This window comes from Protopterus annectens, chromosome 14.part0, assembly GCF_019279795.1.
Source record: "Protopterus annectens isolate FY-2018-M chromosome 14.part0, PAN1.0, whole genome shotgun sequence".
Classification (NCBI taxonomy): Eukaryota; Metazoa; Chordata; order Ceratodontiformes; family Protopteridae; genus Protopterus; species Protopterus annectens.
In genome coordinates, this window is record NC_056748.1 from 540,738,394 (window position 1) to 540,760,515 (window position 22,122).

The window sequence follows — 22,122 nt, forward strand, 5'->3', positions numbered from 1 at the left end:
GAGGGAGAGGTAGGGCTAGAAGTATTGATATTGTTATAAGTCATTGATAAGTGTCTGAAAGAAGGAAGGTTACCAAAGTCAGTATCAGAAGGTAAAGGATTATGGGTGATAGAATATATTTGTGGGGAATGTGAGGCAGCATAGTCGAGGAACCTCAATCTATTTACAGGTGTCTACATGACATTGTTAGCTAATATCAGAATTTGCTGCATGCTATTTTGAATATATTATGTGCCTTTGACAGGAATTCATGTTTATGCTGTCATATGCAGTTGTCATTGTATGGTGATGAAATAAAAGATGGGTCACTTAGGACTTCCAGTGTGTAAAAGAGAGGGAGAAATACATCAAAGAATAAATGTTCAACATACAGTTAAAATATGTTCTAGAAAATGGGAGGTGCTGTCAAAATGAATAAAGAGATTGCTACTTAAGCAAAATCCTAGGATTAAAACACTGACAGAAAAGACTAATTTACTCAGGGATAGAATTGTTCCTTGGCATTTATTTATTCATTTGCTGTCTTTTGACCAGGTAATTGAACTGGTCTACTGACCCTTTTCAGTCATGATCTAGGCTCACAGTTCAATAATAAAAAGAAATGATGCAAACAGAGTGAAAAGTTATAATACTTATTTACATAATGTACAAGAGAAAGCAGTTCATCGTATCATAGTGTATTATCTACACAGGTGACAAAGCATAAATGTTCAGTTAAAGGTTTAACATACAAAAAAAATTACAAATTTGCTACACAATGTACAAGGGAAACAGTTCATCATATTATAGAAGTCTGTTGTAGAATGGATTGTGATATTTTCATGTTACATAAGCTACCCAATGTTGCAAAAACATTTACATACGTTTTCTTGCACAAGGTATTTTTAGTTCAGATTTGAATGGCTCTAAAGCGTTTCACTTTCAAATTTCTTTGGGAAGACGGTTCTTTCCACTTGCTCATGGGGTCTGGAGAATATAGACTTTAATGCACTTAACATGCTTGTTCTTCTAGTGTCTGTTAGCCAGAATTTTTTAAATTTTATTTATTTAACATTTGTTAACCAGGAATTATTTCAGGAATTGATAGATTATTTCAGAGAACTTGGAACGATAGTCCACATATATATGAAATACATGGCTTCTTTGGAAAGGAATCGATATGTACCGGCTGTGATCAATGGATAATATGGAATTAGCTATGCTAACTTCCCTTCCTATGGACTATTGTAATGCCATGTATTGTTAATGGCACCTCTTGGAGTGACCACGGGCCACATCATTACATCTCTTGCTCTTCCTTTATTTTACACTTTTCCGAGATGTAATTCATGTAGCCTCTCAAGTATGTGTTTTCTCACCTGACTGGGAACTACTATTTTGACAGCAGGCTATGAAAACAAAATAGTGATTCCTGTAAAAAACAAAAATAATGTTGAATATATCTCCTTACTGATTATTTCTGCCAAAGCCATCCTTTCACAGTTATATATTGATTCATCGAACAAGCAAGACATCAAAACTAATCAAGCACAATTGCTTGAAAGTACAACCTGTCAAAAAAAAGAACTTCAAAATTTTGCAGGAGGAGAGCCCACCTGCACTCCCATATCCCTGCTAATTATGTATACCACTTCCGAGATCACACTACATTGGGGAAACAGCACATTCCCTGAACACCACCATATCATGCTCTAACACAGACAAAAAAAATCGGCTGGGTTTTAATCACACAAGCAAGCTTTTTTCCACTTTGATGAAGTGAACTTTTGACTGATGGTATGTATACTCTCTTCTCTATGCCTTCCATTAGTTACATGACTAAGTCACTGTCAATACACTTGCTATTTTTTTCTTTCATTGGTAGCCATGGTATAGAGGAGTATCTAGCTAATCTGGCATCCACTGCCGTTCTCTCATCTGCTAGGCCCCCTCAACTTCAAGTTGTTGAGCAAAAAAAAATTCTTTAATTTTTAAAGTGTAGCAAACTGATTGCTACAAATGTTGGAGGCAGTTTGCTATACTTTATAATTAAAGAAAAGGTTTTCTATGCCACACTATGCTGTAAAGTGCTGGTTAAGTTCAGAGAACAGACCGCTACAATACTGGCATTAATGAATGCTAGTAATGCACTGAAGACCCAATTATACCCCTTAAAAATGTTCTCCCCATTTGCCCCACTCTAACCATACTTCTGCCATGGCATTATCAAAAGATTCTCAAGTTCTTCACGCTACTGTTGTTATAATGTTTTAATGAGTATGTTTGCTGTTTATAATTCCATTTATGGTCTGTATTTCACTTTCAGATTATACATTTATATATTTAGTAAAAACCTCTGCAGTCTAGGAAGTGCCTTGTGGAAAGACTTACTGTATATATTTTGCAAGAGGTTCTGATATATTTCCCCCTGACTTTCCCCAATAGAGATACATTCATGGAAATCCTCAAATCCTTATGTGACAGTTACTGTTCCGCCTGAGTTTATCTCTTTTATATATTTGTAAATGCTCTTGACTCATAGGCAACTGGTCTATTCTCTTGTATTGTTAATGCTAAATAACCTCTGACAGGAATCTACCTGCAACACAGCAGACAAATTCAGAAGCCTATTTTCAGAAATGCAAAAACAGATAAACTGATCCCCAATGCATCAAAAATGAAACTGCAATTCTCTTAAAAAAATGAAAATTCCTAAACTTGTTACACTTTTAAGACATTTTTGCCTGGAGACTTTGTCCCTACAAACACACACACACACACGAATGTATATAAATATATTATGTTTGTACTCTGTGTGTGTGTGCGTGCATCTATATGTGTTTGTCTACTTGTTTGTATGTCTACTTGTGTGAGTGCATATATATGAGTCTATATGTGTCTGTGTGTGTGAGTCTATATGTATCTAGAGAGAGAGAGAGAGAGTGTGTGTGTGTGTGTGTGTGTGTGTGTGTGTGTGTGTGTGTGTGTGTGTGTGTGTGTGTTTACATGTTTGAATGTCTACCTGTGTGAGTGTATATATGCCAGTCTAGATCTGTTTGTGTGTGTGAGTCTATATGCATCTAGAGTTTGTGTGTGTTTATACCAATGAATTTCTGTATGTCTGAGAGATGGTGTGTCTGTCTGCCACTACACCTGTCTGTGAATGTATGTAAATAATAGTGCTCTATGAGTGTGTGAGTGCGCGCACGTGTGTGTGTGTATGTGACTTTATTTCTGTATGTGCTTGACAGATGGTGTGTCTGCCACTACATCTGTTTTTGTGTGCATGTATGTAAGTGACAGTGTTGTCTGAGTGTGTGTGTGTGTGTGTGTGTGTGTGTGTGTGTGTGTGTGTGTGTGTGTGTGTGTGTGTGTGTGTGTGTGTGTGTGTGTGTATGTATGCATGTTGTTTTAGGTTAAATATTTTGGGCCCATTCACACTCAGTACACTTCCCATTGCTGTACTTATCAGTCCTGCAGATGTCAGTCACATTGAAAGATCCCTTTGGCCAGCTTGCAGCTCTGTGGTGCGTGGAACAACTATGTATTACTATAGCGCAGCAAAGTAGTTTGGTAGAAGTTCTAATCCCAGTCCTCCCCAATGTAAAAATGTGTGTGTTTGCTTGTAGGTCAAAGGCTTTGGGCCCATTCACACTCAGTACACTTCCCATTGCTGTACTTTAGCAGTCCTGTAGATGTCAGTCACATTGAAAGATCCTTTTGGCCATCTCCCAACCCTGTAAGCTCTGTGGCACTTGCAATAACTGTGCATTACTATAGTGTAGAAAGCTAGTTAGGTAGGAATTCTAATCCCAGCAATTTGAAAAGTGTGTCTGTTTGCGTGTGTGTGTATATCTGTAGGTAAAAGTATTTTGTGTCCCTCCACAGCCAGTACATTTCAAAGTGCCACACTTTACAAGGGCTGCTGATTTCACTCACCTTAGAAGTATGTACAGATGCCCTTCTACCCATAAACTCTGTGATGAGTGCAATAAAGGCGTAGCACTGTAGTAACAATAACTATATAGGTAGGGGTTCTAATCTCAGTACTGGCACAAGTGTGTCTGTGAGATAGCAGTATCCTGTGGTGTGTATGTGTGTGATAACAGAAACCACGGGGGGTGTGGGTTTTGCTAATTTATTATATTGCCCACCCAGTATATGTCCCAATGTGCACATTACAAGCCAACAGTTATCAACCATTGTAGAGGTAGGTGTAGGCAATCTGCAGCCCTAAAAGTGTTGTGCCATGTGCAATAACTATGTGACAGTATGGAATAGATGACAAGATAGGCAGCACATCTTATCCTGGGATACCCCTCTCGACTCAGGAATCATTCACAAACACACTCAGTTAGGTATCTACCCCATATTAGTAGGTGGCCTGCAAACTGGCTCACAGAACCCACAGTGTGAATGCAGTGGACCCCATGTCAAACTGCTGACCAGACATGAGTTGAGTCCCACAGGGTGTGTACCTGGGTCCTCTCATGGTTGTGATCTACACCTCTGGGGTATAGGCCAACACAAAGGCACCCTGGCTAACAATGTTTGCAGACAACTGTGAGTTGGATGCTATCATTACTCACCCAAGTAATGTTGACATCATGCACAAAGGCCTCTCTGAGATCTATGACTGTTGTCAGAACCCTGGACATTAGCTCAATGCCAGATTATGTTCGGCCATCCCAGTTGGCTACAACGTGGTTCCCATAAAGTAATACATTGATGGTAGACCACTGAAAACTGATGTTGGTATAGGAGAACTGGGAACACAGGTCAACAGGCAGCTCTCTGCTGACCACCACAGTGCCACTGTCTTCAAAAAGTCCATTCATGTGTCACCTCCCCTGACCAAGGGTGTTAGATCCAGGATGTAAAAGGACTGTGTTTTCAGTACTTTTAGCTCATTAGGCCAATCAATGTGTACTATGGCCCATCGGCCAACTACCCCAGTGGATACCTGCAACAAGAGGAGATGCTGCAAATGTACCTCACAAGGTGGATCTTAGGGATTACACACCTGTCCTATATGGACAGACTCCAGTAACTCCAAATAATCTCCATCCCATATTGTCTATGTAGGTGCAATCTCTGCCTGACTTACACAGCCATGTCTGACCCAATTCTTTCATGAATGCTACATCTGAGGAAACCAATCTGTCTACAACCCATGACCCAGAGACATCAACCCCATCTGCACAATCAACAGTACATGCTGGCAGGGTAGGTTCACAACACAGATACTGGTCATGCTATGGATTAGATGCCACATACATGTCAAGCAGACCATATCACTGGCCCTCTCCAACAGAAATCTGGAGGAGTGCATGGGGAATAGGATAGCCATCCTGGTGACCACCCCAGTGACTATACTCAGTAGACACACTGTGGAGTATCATCAAGTGCCATGCTGCCAGAGTAGTCCCATGGCCTACCCTGTAAAGCCTCCATGGTCATCTGCCTAGTACACAGCAATGAAGCATTATAGCTATGGATCCCAGTACTGTCAAATGTGTGTGCTTGCATTAGTGTGTATAAAAGTGTTTGTGAGTATGTACACATCCAGCAGAAAGTAGTTGGAGGACAATCTCACCTAGTACAACTATCCCTGACATACCATACATGTGCTGTTGATGTTATACACTATATATAGGTACCTTGGGACACTCTCCAACCTATAAACTCTGTGGTGTGTGTGGTAACGGCTTAACACCATAATACCAATAACTACATAGCTAGGGGTTCTAATAGTATTCCTGCCAAGTGTGTGTGTGTGTGTGTGTGTGTGTATATATATATATATATATATATATATATATATATATATATATATATATATATATATATACACACATATATATATATATATATATATATATATATATATATATATATATATATATATGCATATATATATATATATATATATATATATGCATATATATATATATATATATATATATATATATATATATGTGTGTGTGTGTGTGTGTTTGTAGGCTAAAGATTTTGGGCCCATTCACACTCAGTCCACTTCCCATTGCCCTACTTTAGCACTCCTGTAGATGTCAGTCACCTTGAAAGATCACTTTGATCAGCCTTCAGACCTATAAACTCCGTGGTGCTTGCGATAACTGTGTAATACTGTAGTACAATAAACTACTTAGGTAGGAGTTCTAATCTCAGTCCAGACAAATGTGAAAGTGTGCCTCTTTGTGTGAAAGAGTGTGTGTTTGTAGAGACATGATTTGAAGGCCATTCCCATTTACTACACTTCCCTTTTCTCTCCTTTAGCACTGCTGCTGATGTCACTCACCTTTGAAGATACCTTTGGACCACTGTCAAAAATATAAGCTCCATGGCATGTCTGATAAATGTATAACACTGTAATAACAATAACTAGATTTGTAGGGGTTTGAATCTCATTCGTGGCAAGTGTGTGTGTCTGTCTGTGGTTGTGTCATTAACATTGTGATCCATATCCATTGCAGTTTGGGTTTTGTGTACTTTTGTGTGGTCCACCCAGTTCACTACCAAATGTCCACTGTACAGGGCCCACTGTTGAGGTAGCTGTGGACACTTTGCAGTCCTATAATCTGTTTGTCATGTGAAATAATTATGTAACAGTATGGAGTCCAAAACAATATGTGTGTCCCTTGTAGTCCTATAATACCATTCCACACCCAGGAATCATAGGTAAACACACTCATCTATTCACTAATCCCTATGTCACTAAGTGGTCTGCAAGCTGGCTCATGAATGGAACCCACAGTGTGAAAGCAGTGGACTGCATGTCAGACTGCAAACAGTCATGGGTGGAGTAACACGGGGTCTTGTCCTGGGTCCACATTTGTTTATGTGTGCCTCTGACATCCAGCCCAACACAAATTAACTGTGGCTAACAATGTTTGCAGAAAATTGCTAATTGGGGGCTACATTTACATCCACAGAATATGTATACATCCTGCATGAAGTCACCACTGACACCTCCAACTGTTGTCAGAGCACTGTCCTTAGTATCAGTGTTAAGAAATGTGTCCCAATCACCTGTTGAATCAATGTGTTGTTCACAAATGACCACATTGGTGATAGTCCAATGGGCACAGATGTCCTTATAGGAGGTCTGTGAACACGGCTTGACAGCAACCTCTCTTCTGACCAACACATTGCCACTGTGGATGGTAAGTCCTTCCATGTGGCATATTGCATAACTAAAGGTGTGTCATCCAGGAATGAGGAGGTCAGTGTCTCCCTCTACTCCACACTCATTAGGCCAATCAGCAGGTACAATGTCCCATTAGCCATGTAACTCACTAGACACCTTCAACAACTAGGTAGGCTGCAAGTGTATCTCACATATAGGTCCCTATGCATGGGATAGAGGCCAAATCTCCAAGTGCTCCAAGTCACATCTTGGCTACTTACAGGCAATCCCTGCCTGACTGACAATGCCATGTCTGACCAGCTGTGTTACATATGTCACAGCTGAGAAACCCCAATCTGTATGCACCACATAAAAAGTGGGGTATGGGGTATGAGATATAGCCTGGTAGTAGAGTGGTGTTCTCTGGAGGCTTGAATCAGGTCTCTGTTACTGCACAGATGTCAATGTTCTCCAATTTAAGAAGTGGTTCGAGAGAGTGCATGTTGAGATTTAGATCTGTAGATTTGAGTAGCTTAATCCTCAGATTACTCTTGCTTGTATCTGTTATGGTGGTAATTTTGTCTTCAGGACATTGCATAAAAAATGCACTAAAGTGATATTTCTGTCAATATATGTTAGCAGTAATAGTGTTAGTACAATGACCTTCTCAGCTTATCTACTTACGTTATGTGGTTATGTTTCTGTTGTCATGCCTTTGTCACCCTACTTTTTCTGGCTTGTTCCAGAGCCATTACATTAAAGGGTTGTGAGCATACCTCTCCACTGTCAGGCTGTTTGCCAACTGTCCATGTGTTTGGCCCATACTTTGTTTCCGTTCCATGGTTTCCTTGTATTTGTCTGGGAAATACTGTTATGATCCAAGGATTTATGTCAGTGAATAAAGACATACATGTGAGTTCCCATCCTCATAACATTCAGATGGTTCTGCTGATACACACCCTGTTGCTGCTATGTGATGACGAGTATACCTTTTTATGTCTTTTATATTTTAAAAACTTTGGAATTGGAAATATAACAAAATGGAAACAAAATATGCCAGCATTTAGATGGGGCATGCTCGATGGATAAATATATCATTGGATTAAGTTATTGGAAGGCGTTAAGCCTCAAAAAGCATTGTGAACCTGTGAAATAGGTAACCTATGTGTATTTTTTAAACCAGAGCTTTATTTATTTCTAAAGAAGCAAACTTGTTTTGCGAAAGCACTTACCATTCTTTGTTGCTTTTCATATATTTTATTAAAGTCTTTCTCCTGCCATGTACAGTGGCCACCTTTATTCTATACATTATAAAACCTTGTTAATAGTTAAGTATGGGATTCTGTCCATAACAGAAGAGATTAATAACATTAATATATTTTCTTATATAATATCTTATTTTAATAGTTTTAGAGATCTTTTGTATCTAAGATGTTAAAGTATAAATGCCATTTATTGAATGTTAATGGTTTGAACAATCCCATGAAGAGAAGTAGCTTACTTAACTTAAATATATTAAAATCAATACAGCCAGTATAGATTTTTTGCAAGAGACACACATACTGAAAAAAAGATATTATCAAGTTGCTATTTGAAAATTATTTAATTCTTGCAGATTCATGTTATAGTACTAAAAGGAGAGGCACAATTATACTTTGGAAAAGTCAGCAGCAATGCCTAAAATCATAGACTCTGGCTCTAATAAAAATGACATGATGAGTTCCAGTAGTATTTGAAATTAATAAGAAACATTATACTTTTATAAGTGTTTATTGGATGCCTGGAATTGGCTCTAAATTAGCAAACATTTTTTAGATATTATAACTTTATTTGCAAAAGAAGAAATTTTAACTGGAGATTTTAATTGTATACTTTCCAAAAGAGATACAACTAGGAATGAAAAACAATATATCAATCCTTGCTAAACAATTGAATTATTTTACAAACACAATGAATTTAAAGGATATTTATGATTTAAAATTAGCCACTTCACTTAGTTATACTCATTCAGTTAGATTTGGTACACAAACAAGTATAAAGTTTTGGTATCAAGTGAACTATATTCTAAAATTGAAGATGTAGCACTTATTATGTGTTTGTTGTCTGATCATAATGCTATCACATTTAATTTAAATATAAAATCTGAACATCTAGTTTCTTGGCAAAGAATCTCAGCATATATTACAAAGATTAAAGCATTTAAGGAATGGTGAATAAAGGAATGAAATATGTATATAGAGTTTAATAACAATGGTGAGGTTTCTGATGTTATTCTTTGGGAGTCTTTAAAATCATATTTATATGGTAGAATCAAGACTTGGTACAGAGCCAAAAAAAAAAAGGAATGCAATAAAAAACTAATTATATTACTATCCAAAATTGCTTAAACCTTATACCCAGTGATAAGGTATAAACTCTGAACTGAAAACATCAAATCAAAAATATTTAGAAATACTAAACCACAAAGTCTCAATTAATATAGAAAAGCTCAAATTACAATCATAATCTATAAATCCTAAACATTTAAATAGATTCACTATTAGAGCTAAAAAATAAATAATTTAAATCATATTAGCTAGTGAGATTACACATAAAATTAATAATACTTATATAAAAGTAACAACAATTAAAGTCATATTAGAACTTTTTGTGCTTATTATGAAATAAATAATATTAGTAATTCAACTCTAGAAAACAATGATCTGATAGTTTTTTAAAGGAAAATATAAAGCATAAATGAACAAAATAACAAAATAATAGATTAGATAAATACATTCCTTCAAGGAATCGAAAGAACAAATATTTTTTTTAAATAATAAAGCTCTGGGTTTAAATGGCATAATTCTGGAAATATATAAACTATTTCCAGTTAATGTTTTAAAAAGTGTATTAAATGAATTTGAAGAATTTAAAAATGATTTAAATGTCCCTCCCTCATGGAAATTTTTACTGATCTCTCCAATTTTAAAACAAGAAAAAAAATTCAAAGATGTGTTCCTTTTACCATCCTATTTCTCATTTAAAGGATGGTTGTGAACTTTTTATGTCCATATTGTCAAAAAGATTAAATAAGGTGATGTTTAACTTACATGAAGATGACTAAACTGGTTTTATTTTAAATAGGAGGGTATAGGATAACATTATCAGATTGATGATGTTGATATATATTGCCATTAAAAATAAAAAAAATTCAGTCATAGGTCTAGACTTAAATAAAGCTTTTGATTCCATCAATTGGTCATATTTATGTAAGACGCTTAAGGAATTCAATTTTTCTTCAGAATTTATTGAGTTAATAATGCAACTATATAATAATACATTATCTTTTGTTAAAATTGGTTCTTTTCTAATTCATTCAAAATACTAAAGGAAACAAAGCAAGGGTGCCCTTTATCTCATTTACTGTTTGCATTGTCAATTGAGCCTTTTGCTGTGCTTATTAGAAATATTACAAAAATAGAGGGCTTTTCCTTAAATGATAATTATAGCTCAAAAATTCAGCTGTTTGCAGACGACATTTTATTAACAAATCATAACATCAATTCTTCATTAGAATACATTCTTGAATCAATAAAATACTTTGAAAATATTTCTGGTTTAAACTTTAGTCAAGACAAAAATGGAAACTTTACTGATACATAAAAAATAAATACCTTTTATAAAAATAAAGAGAATTTGATTGGGGAAATAAAACAATTTAAATATTTGGGAATGATTATACAAACTAGAAGGAAACATACCATATCCACAAATTATAAAATTTTTATAAACACAATAACAAAAATAACAGAGAATTGTAACAAAATGGAGGAAAGAACTTTCATTGATAAAACTGATCATTTTACCAAAAATATTATTTCATGTACAGTCATTGATTATACTCCCTCCTAAAAACTTTTAAGCAGGTAAATTCAATTTTACTTAACTTTTTATGGCAACCTCAAAAACCAAGAATAGCCCTAGTTTAACATATAAAAAGGTGGGAGGAAAATGAAATTGGATTTCTTAACATTGTACTATATGCTAAATTGACTACTATTAATATAGTGAGTCTTTGGTTAAACAGTTCTTATACTTAAAACTGGAAAACATTGCATGAAATAATTTTAATATCAAGCACTTCATATAAACCATATACACATTTTTCCTTAGATGTTAATAAAATATATTGGGTTGCAAAGGATTTCTGTATGAATATTACAAATTCTTCTATATTAATTTCCTAGTGTGTTAACCATATATTAAACATGTTTAAGAAAGTGATGGAGAATAACTACCTAGTTAAACTTTTATTTTGCATGATGTTTCCTATAGCTTATACAAATGGTTGCTCTGAATCTTTTAATTTTAATAAAATGATAGATCTTAAAGAAAGGGATTTAAAATGTTGGTATCAGTTCTTAGATAGGGATAACGTACAGGTGGCTGATTAATTTCTAACTAGATATAATATAAATAAAACCAACTGGCTAAGTATATAGATTTTTAAATAATCTGTTTCAATTAAAATTCAAATGGTACTAAATATGAATATAAAACCTTTTCCAAAACTATTAGAATTCTTCTTTAGTATTAATAGTGTGGGAATCAAAAATAAGTCTTATTTATCAATAATGTATACTGTATTATGAGCAGAATTTTTGATTTTTGATCCAGCTTACTGGGAATATCCAACAAAAATCAATAATGAAATGTTCTCAGAAGATAATAAAAAGTTACTTTTGTAATTTATAAATACCACCACCTCTTCACTTTACTGGAAACTTTTTACATGGAAATATTTACACAGACATTTTTTAATACCTCATAAAATTGCTTTGATTTATAAGAAAGAAGAAATAAGACTGATGTGATGAGCCTAAAGTTGTAAATTGGTTACATATGATTATAGACTGTAGGAGGTTGTTGTACTGGGAAGAGTTCAAAACTTTGCTAGGGCAATATGGACAGACGATTATAATATTACACATTCTTTCATTTTTTTCAATGTACTAGTTCCAGATTTTATTCTAAAACAGAAGTGCCTATCTTTTTTGTCAATTTTGGCTAGTGCCAGGAACATAATCACATCACAATGAATTGGAAGAACAAGAATACCCTCTCTTTTAATGAATTCATTGATTTAGCAAAATTGTTTCTAATAAGGAATGACAAACTATATGATATAGAACAAAATATCACACATGCATGTTTATCTTGGCAAAAGCTTAAAAACTGATTAGAACAGTATTAATGTTTTTGTTTAATGTAAACTTTTGTTATGGACTCTGTAAGTAGTTCTGTTTATGGTTGTGTTTTTTTTTATTCTATTAACTATTTGTTATATATTGTAAATGTCTCATCTAATGGCTTCATTGTGTTAAAATCTAATAACATATGTTTGAAAAATAAGAAAAAATATAAGCATGTAGACTACGGTATCTTCTTTTGCCAAGAATGATTTGATTTTTATTCTCAATAATTGATGCTGCAGTGTTTTGAAGGACCAAGGGAGGCAATTGCCCTCACTTTGATTGTTTGCAGTGGCTTATTTATGCTGTTTGTATCTCTGCAGCATTGTAGCATGTGTATGTCTCAGTAAAACTTTGCAAGGCCAGGAGTTTGAAAGACCACACAACATTCTCATGTATCTCTGCATTATAACTATATTGGAGGGCTGGCACAATTAATGTGAAGAATAGTTCATTGTCTGATGAGAAAAAAATATATATTTCTAAACTAATGTTGGGCTGTTGGAGACCCTCTATTTTATTGGATATCATAGACCTAATAAATGAAAAGTATATCTGGCAAGAGTAAAAACGCAGATGTGTTACACATTTAGATCATTAACCTTTTCATTAGACAATCATAACAGTGCATTCAGCTGTTTTATTTTACACTTTTAATTATGATATCTGCAAAGGTTTACTTGGTCCTTAGTGTGTGTGTGTGTGTGCATATGGAACAAAAAATAATTACTTCTACAAAGAAAAATACATCAGGAGAAATTCATAAAGGTTACCACAGGGTGACCTTTTAGAATTAAGAGACAGCTGTTGCACAAAGATATACAGCACTATATTAGGTTGTCTTTGTAGCTATATTACATGCTAATGAGGAATCATGGGGGATGGGCATATGCTAATTAGCCATGTGCTCTCTCTCCTCTGGAACTGCCACTGAGGAGACAAGTTATGAATTGCTCAGCTGTCTCTAACACTACACAATACTGGCCGTGTTCATCCATCATGGAAGATGCAAGTACTGTGGGATTTAGTAGTGTGGTAAAGTAGGTGGTATGTGAGTGAGTGTATGCAACATGCATGTATGAGTGTGTTTTTGTGTGTGGGTGCATGTGTGTGTGTGTGTGTGTGTGTGTGTGTGTGTGTGTGTGTGTGTGTGTGTGTGTGTGTGTGTGTGTGTGCACATGGGTGCATGTGTCTGGTGTCTGCCTGGGTGGTAGCATAAGAGGGGATATTGAAGTGGTTAAGTAGGGATATGTGTGTGTGTGTGTGTGTGTGTGTGTGTGTGTGTGTGTGTGTGTGTGTGTGTGTGTGTGTGTGTGTGTGTGTGTGTGTGTGTGTGTGTGTGTCTGCCTAGGGAATAGCATAAGGGAGAAATGAGGGGGTGAGGTAGCTGTGTGAGTGTGATTGTGTGAAAGGTCTGTAAATAAAGAAAATAATGAAGAGAGGGGATGGGGATTTGAGTTGCACATCCTTGATACAAGGCTCTCCTGCATTAACCCATCAGTTAGTGCAGAAGGTGTTTTTTTAACATATTGAGGATCTCAGGTATTACACAATGCCTACAACATGTCATACCAAATGAGGGTGTGGGATGGGACCATGTTATTCATACTGTGAGCCTCCTAAGCTTGTTTCCTATAATGCATTTACTAAAGGATATAAAGTGCAAAACTTAAATATCTGGCATTATTGACTGAATTGAATTACCAGGGCAGGGGGAAAAAGGAGACATGGTTTCTGAATACCCATGACTTTTTACTTTTTAAGTCTTTCACAGTGAAGGGTCTAGCTTGTCTGAGTCTTTCTTGCAGTTTTTACTAAATGGTTTGTCTGAGTGACTCTTTTATCCTTTGGTTTATAAGTTATTTGGGATATTTTGCAGGTGACATAATGCTTAAGGACATCAGGCCTGATTTTAAGCTCTGTGTTTCCAAAGTATAGAAATCCACTTATGTTGTGCAGACAAACTCAAAAGTTGTTTGATGTATGCATGTCAACAGCTAATAGGATTTGGCTTTATTAACTAAATGCAACTTAAAAAGTAAAAAATCATGGATATTCATTGGTCATATAGCTCAAATACTGGTATGTCATAAAGAGGTTAGTTGCATATATCCCATGGCCCTCTGCTACAAGATGTTTGAGGCTTTACACAATGAAGACTCTAGTTTGGCTATGACTTTCTTGATGCTTTACTGAATGGTTTGTCTACTTGATTTTTTGGGTCCCTGTTAAATATTGAAAGATTGAAAGTTCGAATGTCATATGGTCGACACCATATGATCGAACTTTCAAAAGTTCGAAGGTTATGAACAACGGCTCTGTACTGCACAGATTGGGGGAATTTCCCTTTTCTGCACTGAAATGCAATCTTGGAGTTGGTATATTTAAGTAGCGGGGGTGTGGGTGTGCAGGGGGGCTTGCCCCCCTGCTCAGAATGTTTAGGTAAGTTTTTTTTTACTGTTTTGTTATATATTTGATGTTTCAAACTTCACTCATATGTCATTCGACATATTGAGTTTGAAGTTTTGAAACTTCGATTATATAACATAGACCTGATTTTTTTTACCCTTTTGTTTATATTCCATGTTATATAAGAGATAGCTGTCATTTTTAAGTTTAATCAGTGGAATAAAATGGGAAGTTGGTTACTTTCTAGCTTTTATGGATCGTATTGCTTTGAGCTGGTTAGGAAATATTTATGTCAGAATATAAATTAAGCTGCCAGAGAAATTGAAATGTGTATTTTGATGGAGATAGGATTGAGAAATGTGTCTATATTATGTTATCGAACACTGAAATGTTTGAAAACATAATAAACACCAAAATGTCGAAACGCCGTAACATTGAATGGTAACAAAAAAAATTAAAACGCCAACAAACCCAAAACTCCCTCTATGCAGGGGACCAAGCTCCCCTGTACCCCTCACACCCCCCACTGCTTAAATATACCAGCTTCGGGACCGGACTACATTGCACTAAATGGAAATCTCCCCTTATGGAGATTTCCATTAAAACATTCAATGTTTTTGGCTTTCGCTATTCTGGTGCTGACAATATCAGCTTCAATATTGTCGGCCTTCGATAACGTGAAGTAGAACCTAGAAAAATAATTACTTTTTATTCAAAGATAAGTTATTTAGACAAAGAAAAGGTGTAGCAATGGGTCCAATATAGTACCTTTTTGAGCCAGTTTTTGTAATGGCACAGTGAGAAAAGGTGACAGTGAACAAATATTGTTTTATAAATATTGCATTAATGACATTTTTATGGTATGGTGGGATAAAGAAAAATTGCTTAGAGAATTTTTGGAACTTTTACTACAACTGAGTATTTAATAGTATACTGCAATTTGGTCACATGACAATATTAATTTTTGGACATAGTTCTTAAAAATGGAAGCAGATCGAAGCAAAATAAAACAATGTATATACAGAAAGCCTGAATTTAGGAATATATACCTATACAGAAGTAATGCACATCTAAAAGCACTAAAAATGGTAACCATTTAAAATGTTGGGACCCAGTAGAGTGAGTCCAAAAATACAGAGACCAAATGGCTGAAATACCGGACTTACATATACTAAGTCTGACTTGACATTTCAAGAAATATTCCTTTTTCTCTGAGGTATGGTGATCTTGGAGAAAGTCTATCTAAGTTTGAAGAGTGAGGGGCTTGTTCCCCCCTACATAAAGAAGTTCAAAAGAGAAGAACAATTCTAAAAATGTGTTCTTCTCCTGTGTTTTTCGTCTTTTTTTTAGATTGTCAGCACTCAGTATTTCAAGTGCTGACATTTCAATAAAGAGGACTAAAAAGAAGTATAGTAAAATGGCAAGCTATAGTAATATCTAGATTAATGAGTGATGACAGTATTTTAAAGAAGAAATATTTAAATTGGAAAATATGTTTATACTAAAAAGTAAGCTATAGGAATATCTAGATTCATGAGTAATGGCAGTATTTTAAAGAAGAAATATTTAAATTAGAAAATATGTTTATACTAAAAAGCAAGCTATAGGAATATCTAGATTAATGAGTGATGACAGTGTTTTAAATAGGAAATATTTCAAATGGAAAATGTGTATACTAAAAGCAAGCTATAGGTATATCTAGATTAAGGAATGATGACAGTGTTTTAAAAAGGAAATATTAAATTGGAAAATATGTTTATACAAAAAAGCAAGTTATAGGAATATTTAGATTAATGAGTGATGACAGTGATCTAAAGAAGAAATATTTAAATTGGAAAATATGTTTATACTAAAAAGCAAGCTATAGGAATATCTAGATTAATGAGTGATGACAATGTTTTAAAGAAGAAATATTTAAATTGGAAAATATGTTTATACTAAAAGGCAAACTAGAGGAATATCTAGATTAATGAGTGATAGTGTTTTAAATAGGAAATATTAAATTAGAAAATATGTTTATACTAAAAAGCAAGCTATACAAGTATCTAGATGAATGAGTGATGACAGTTTTAAAGAAGTAATATTTAAACTTGAAAATATGTTTATACTAAAAAGCAAGCTATAGGAATATCTAGGCTAATGATTAACGGCAGTGTTTTAAATAGGAAATATTAAATTGGAAAATATGTTTATACTAAAAGGTAAGCTATATGAATATCTAGATTAATGAGTGATGAAAGTGTTTTAAAGAAGAAATATTTAAACTGAAAATATATTTATAACAAAAGCAAGCTATAGGAATATGTAGATTAATGAGTGATGTCAGTGTTTTAAATAGGAAATATTAAATTAGAAAATATGTTTATACGAAAAAGCCAGCTATAAAAATATCTAGATTAATGAGTGATGACAGTGTTTTAAATAGAAAATATTAAACTGGGAAATATGTTTATACTAAAAAGCAATCTATAGGAATATCTAGAGTAATGACTGATGGCAGTGTTTTAAAGAAGAAATAATTAAATTGGAAAATATGTTTATACTAAAAAGCAAGTTATAGCAATATGTAGATTAATGAGTAGGTGTTTTAAATAGGAAATATTAAATTGGAAAATATGTTTACACTAAAAAGGAAGCTATAGTAATATCTAGATTAATGGGTGATGACAATGTTTTAAAGAGAAATATTTAAATTGGATAATATGTTTATACTAAAAAGCAAGCTATAGGAATATCTAGATTAATGAGTGATAGTGTTTACAATAGGAAATATTAAATTATTAAATATGTTTATACTACAAAGCAAGCTATAGGAATATCTACATTGATGAGTGATGACAGTGTTTTAAATAGGAAATAATTTTAATTGGAAAATGTTCATAATAAAAAGCAAGCTATAGGAATATCTAGATTAATTAGTGATGACAGTGTTTTAAATAGAAAATATTAAACTGGGAAATATGTTTATACTAAAAGGCAAGCTATAGGAATATCTAGATTAATGACTGATGGCAGTGTTTTAAAGAAGAAATAATTAAATTGGAAAATATGTTTATACTAAAAAGCAAGCTATAGCAATATGTGGATTAATGAGTGATGGTGTTTTAAATAGGAAGCATTAAATTGGAAAATATGTTTATACTAAAAAGCAAGCTAAAAGAATGACTAGGCTGCTTTTTAGTATAAACATTTTTTTCCAGTTTATATTTCCAGTTTAAAACACTTTTGTCACTCATTAATCTAGATATTCCTATAGCTTGCATTTTATAAAAATATACTCCAGTTTAAATGTTTTTGACAGTGTTTTAAACAGGAAATATTAAATTGAAAAATTTGTTTATACTAAAAAGCAAGCTATAGGAATAACTAGATTAATGAGTCATGACTGTTTTAAAGAAGTAATATTTAAATTGCAAAATATGTTTATAATAAAAAGCAAGCTATAAAAATATCTAGATTAATGAGTGATGACAGTGTTTTAAATAGGAAATTATAAATTGGAAAATATGTTTATACTAAAAAGCAAGCTATAGGAATATCTAGATTAATGAGTGATGACAGTGTTTTAAATAGGAAATATTTTTAATTGGAAAATGTTCATAATAAAAAGCAAGCTATAGGAATATCTAGATTAATGAGTGATTACAGTGTTTTAAATAGGATATATTAAATTGGAAAATATGTTTATACTGAAAGGCAAGCTATAGGAATATCTATATTAATGACTGATGACAGTGTTCTAAAGAAGAAATATTTAAATTGGAAAATATGTTTATACTAAAAAGTAAGCTATAGGGATATCTTGATTAATGAGTGATGACAGTGTTTTAAACAGGAAATATTTAAATTGAAAAATGTTCATACTAAAAAGCAAGCTATGGGAATATCTAGATTGGTTGATGACAGTGTTGTAAATAGAAAATGTTTATATTGGAAAATGTTCTTACAAAAAAGCAAGCTATAGGAATATCTAGATTAATGAGTGATGACAGTATTTTAAATAGGAAATATTAAACTGGAAAATATGTTTATACTAAAAGGCAAGCTATAGGAATATCAAGGTTATGGAGTGATGATAGTGTTTTAAAGAAGAAGTATTTAAATTGGAAACCATGTTTATACTAAATAGCAAGCTACATGAATATCTAGATTAATGAGCGATGACAGTGTTTTAAATAGGAAATATTAAATTGGAAAATAAGTCTATATTAAAAAACAATCTATAGGGATATCTGTATTAATGAGTGATGATGGTGGCTTAATTGGAAATATTACATTGTAAAATATGTTTATACTAAAAACAAGCTATAGGAATATCTAGATTGAGTGATGAATAGGACATTTTAAATTGGAAAATATGTTTATACTAAAAAGCAAGCTATAGGAATATCTAGATTAATGACTGATGACAGTGTTTTAAAGAAGAAATATTAAATTGAAAATATGTTTATACTAAAAAGCAAGCTATAGGAATATCTATATTGCTTTTTAGTACAAACATATTTTCCAGTTTAATATTTCCTATTTAAAACATTGTCGTCACTCATTAATCTAGATATTCTTATTGCTTGCATTTTAGTATAAACATATATTCCAATTTAAATGGTTATGACAGTGTTTTAAATAGGAAATTTTAAATTGGAAAATATGTTTATACTAAAAAGCAAGCTATAGGAATATCTAGATTAATGAGTGATGACAATGTTTTAAGGAAAATATATTTAAATTGGAAAATATGTTTATACTAAAAAGCAAGCTATAGGAATATCTAGATTAAAGAGTGATAACAGTGTTTTAAATAGGAAATATTAAATTAGAAAATATGTTTTTACTAAAATGCAAGCTATAGGAATATCTAGATTAATGAATGATGACAGTGTTTTAAATAGAAAATACTAAATTGGAAAATATGTTTATACTAAAAAGCAAGCTATAGGAATATCTAGATTAATGAATGATGACAGTGTTTTAAATAGGAAATATTGAATTGGAAAATATGTTTATACTGAAAGGCAAGCTATAGGCAAGCTATAGGAATATCTATATGAATGAGTGATGACAGTGTTTTAAATAGGAAATATTAAATTGTAAAATATGTTTCTACTAAAAACAAGCTATAGGAATATCTAGATTAATGAGTGATGATGGTGTTTTAAATATGAAATATTAATTTGCAAAATATATTTATACTAAAAAGCAATCTATAGGAATATCTAGAGTAATGACTGATGGCAGTGTTTTAAAGAAGAAATAATTAAATTGGAAAATATGTTTATACTAAAAAGCAAGCTATAGCAATATGTAGATTAATGAGTAGGTGTTTTAAATAGGAAATATTAAATTGGAAAATATGTTTACACTAAAAAGGAAGCTATAGTAATATCTAGATTAATGGGTGATGACAATGTTTTAAAGAGAAATATTTAAATTGGATAATATGTTTATACTAAAAAGCAAGCTATAGGAATATCTAGATTAATGAGTGATAGTGTTTACAATAGGAAATATTAAATTATTAAATATGTTTATACTACAAAGCAAGCTATAGGAATATCTACATTGATGAGTGATGACAGTGTTTTAAATAGGAAATAATTTTAATTGGAAAATGTGCATAATAAAAAGCAAGCTATAGGAATATCTAGATTAATTAGTGATGACAGTGTTTTAAATAGAAAATATTAAACTGGGAAATATGTTTATACTAAAAGGCAAGCTATAGGAATATCTAGATTAATGACTGATGGCAGTGTTTTAAAGAAGAAATAATTAAATTGGAAAATATGTTTATACTAAAAAGCAAGCTATAGCAATATGTGGATTAATGAGTGATGGTGTTTTAAATAGGAAGCATTAAATTGGAAAATATGTTTATACTAAAAAGCAAGCTAAAAGAATGACTAGGCTGCTTTTTAGTATAAACATTTTTTTCCAGTTTATATTTCCAGTTTAAAACACTTTTGTCACTCATTAATCTAGATATTCCTATAGCTTGCATTTTAGTATAAAAATATACTCCAGTTTAAATGTTTTTGACAGTGTTTTAAACAGGAAATATTAAATTGGAAAATATGTTTATACTAAAAAGCAAGCTATAGGAATAACTAGATTAATGAGTCATGACTGTTTTAAAGAAGTAATATTTAAATTGCAAAATATGTTTATAATAAAAAGCAAGCTATAAAAATATCTAGATTAATGAGTGATGACAGTGTTTTAAATAGGAAATTATAAATTGGAAAATATGTTTATACTAAAAAGCAAGCTATAGGAATATCTAAATTAATGGGTGATGACAATGTTTTAAAGAAGAAATATTTAAATTGGAAAATATGTTTATACTAAAAAGCAAGCTATAGGAATATCTAGATTAATGAGTGATAGTGTTTAAAATAGGAAAAATTTAATTTTTAAATATGTTTATACTAAACAGCAAGCTATAGGAATATCTAGATTAATGAGTGATGACAGTGTTTTAAATAGGAAATATTTTTAATTGGAAAATGTTCATAATAAAAAGCAAGCTATAGGAATATCTAGATTAATGAGTGATTACAGTGTTTTAAATAGGATATATTAAATTGGAAAATATGTTTATACTGAAAGGCAAGCTATAGGAATATCTATATTAATGACTGATGACAGTGTTCTAAAGAAGAAATATTTAAATTGGAAAATATGTTTATACTAAAAAGTAAGCTATAGGGATATCTTGATTAATGAGTGATGACAGTGTTTTAAACAGGAAATATTTAAATTGAAAAATGTTCATACTAAAAAGCAAGCTATGGGAATATCTAGATTGGTTGATGACAGTGTTGTAAATAGAAAATGTTTATATTGGAAAATGTTCTTACAAAAAGCAAGCTATAGGAATATCTAGATTAATGAGTGATGACAGTATTTTAAATAGGAAATATTAAACTGGAAAATATGTTTATACTAAAAGGCAAGCTATAGGAATATCAAGGTTATGGAGTGATGATAGTGTTTTAAAGAAGAAGTATTTAAATTGGAAACCATGTTTATACTAAATAGCAAGCTACATGAATATCTAGATTAATGAGCGATGACAGTGTTTTAAATAGGAAATATTAAATTGGAAAATATGTCTATATTAAAAAACAATCTATAGGAATATCTGTATTAATGAGTGATGATGGTGGCTTAATTGGAAATATTACATTGTAAAATATGTTTATACTAAAAACAAGCTATAGGAATATCTAGATTGAGTGATGAATAGGATATATTAAATTGGAAAATATATTTATACTAAAAAGCAAGCTCTAGGAATATCTAGGCTAATGAGTGATGACAGTGTATATAAATTAGAAATATTACATTGGAAAGTAT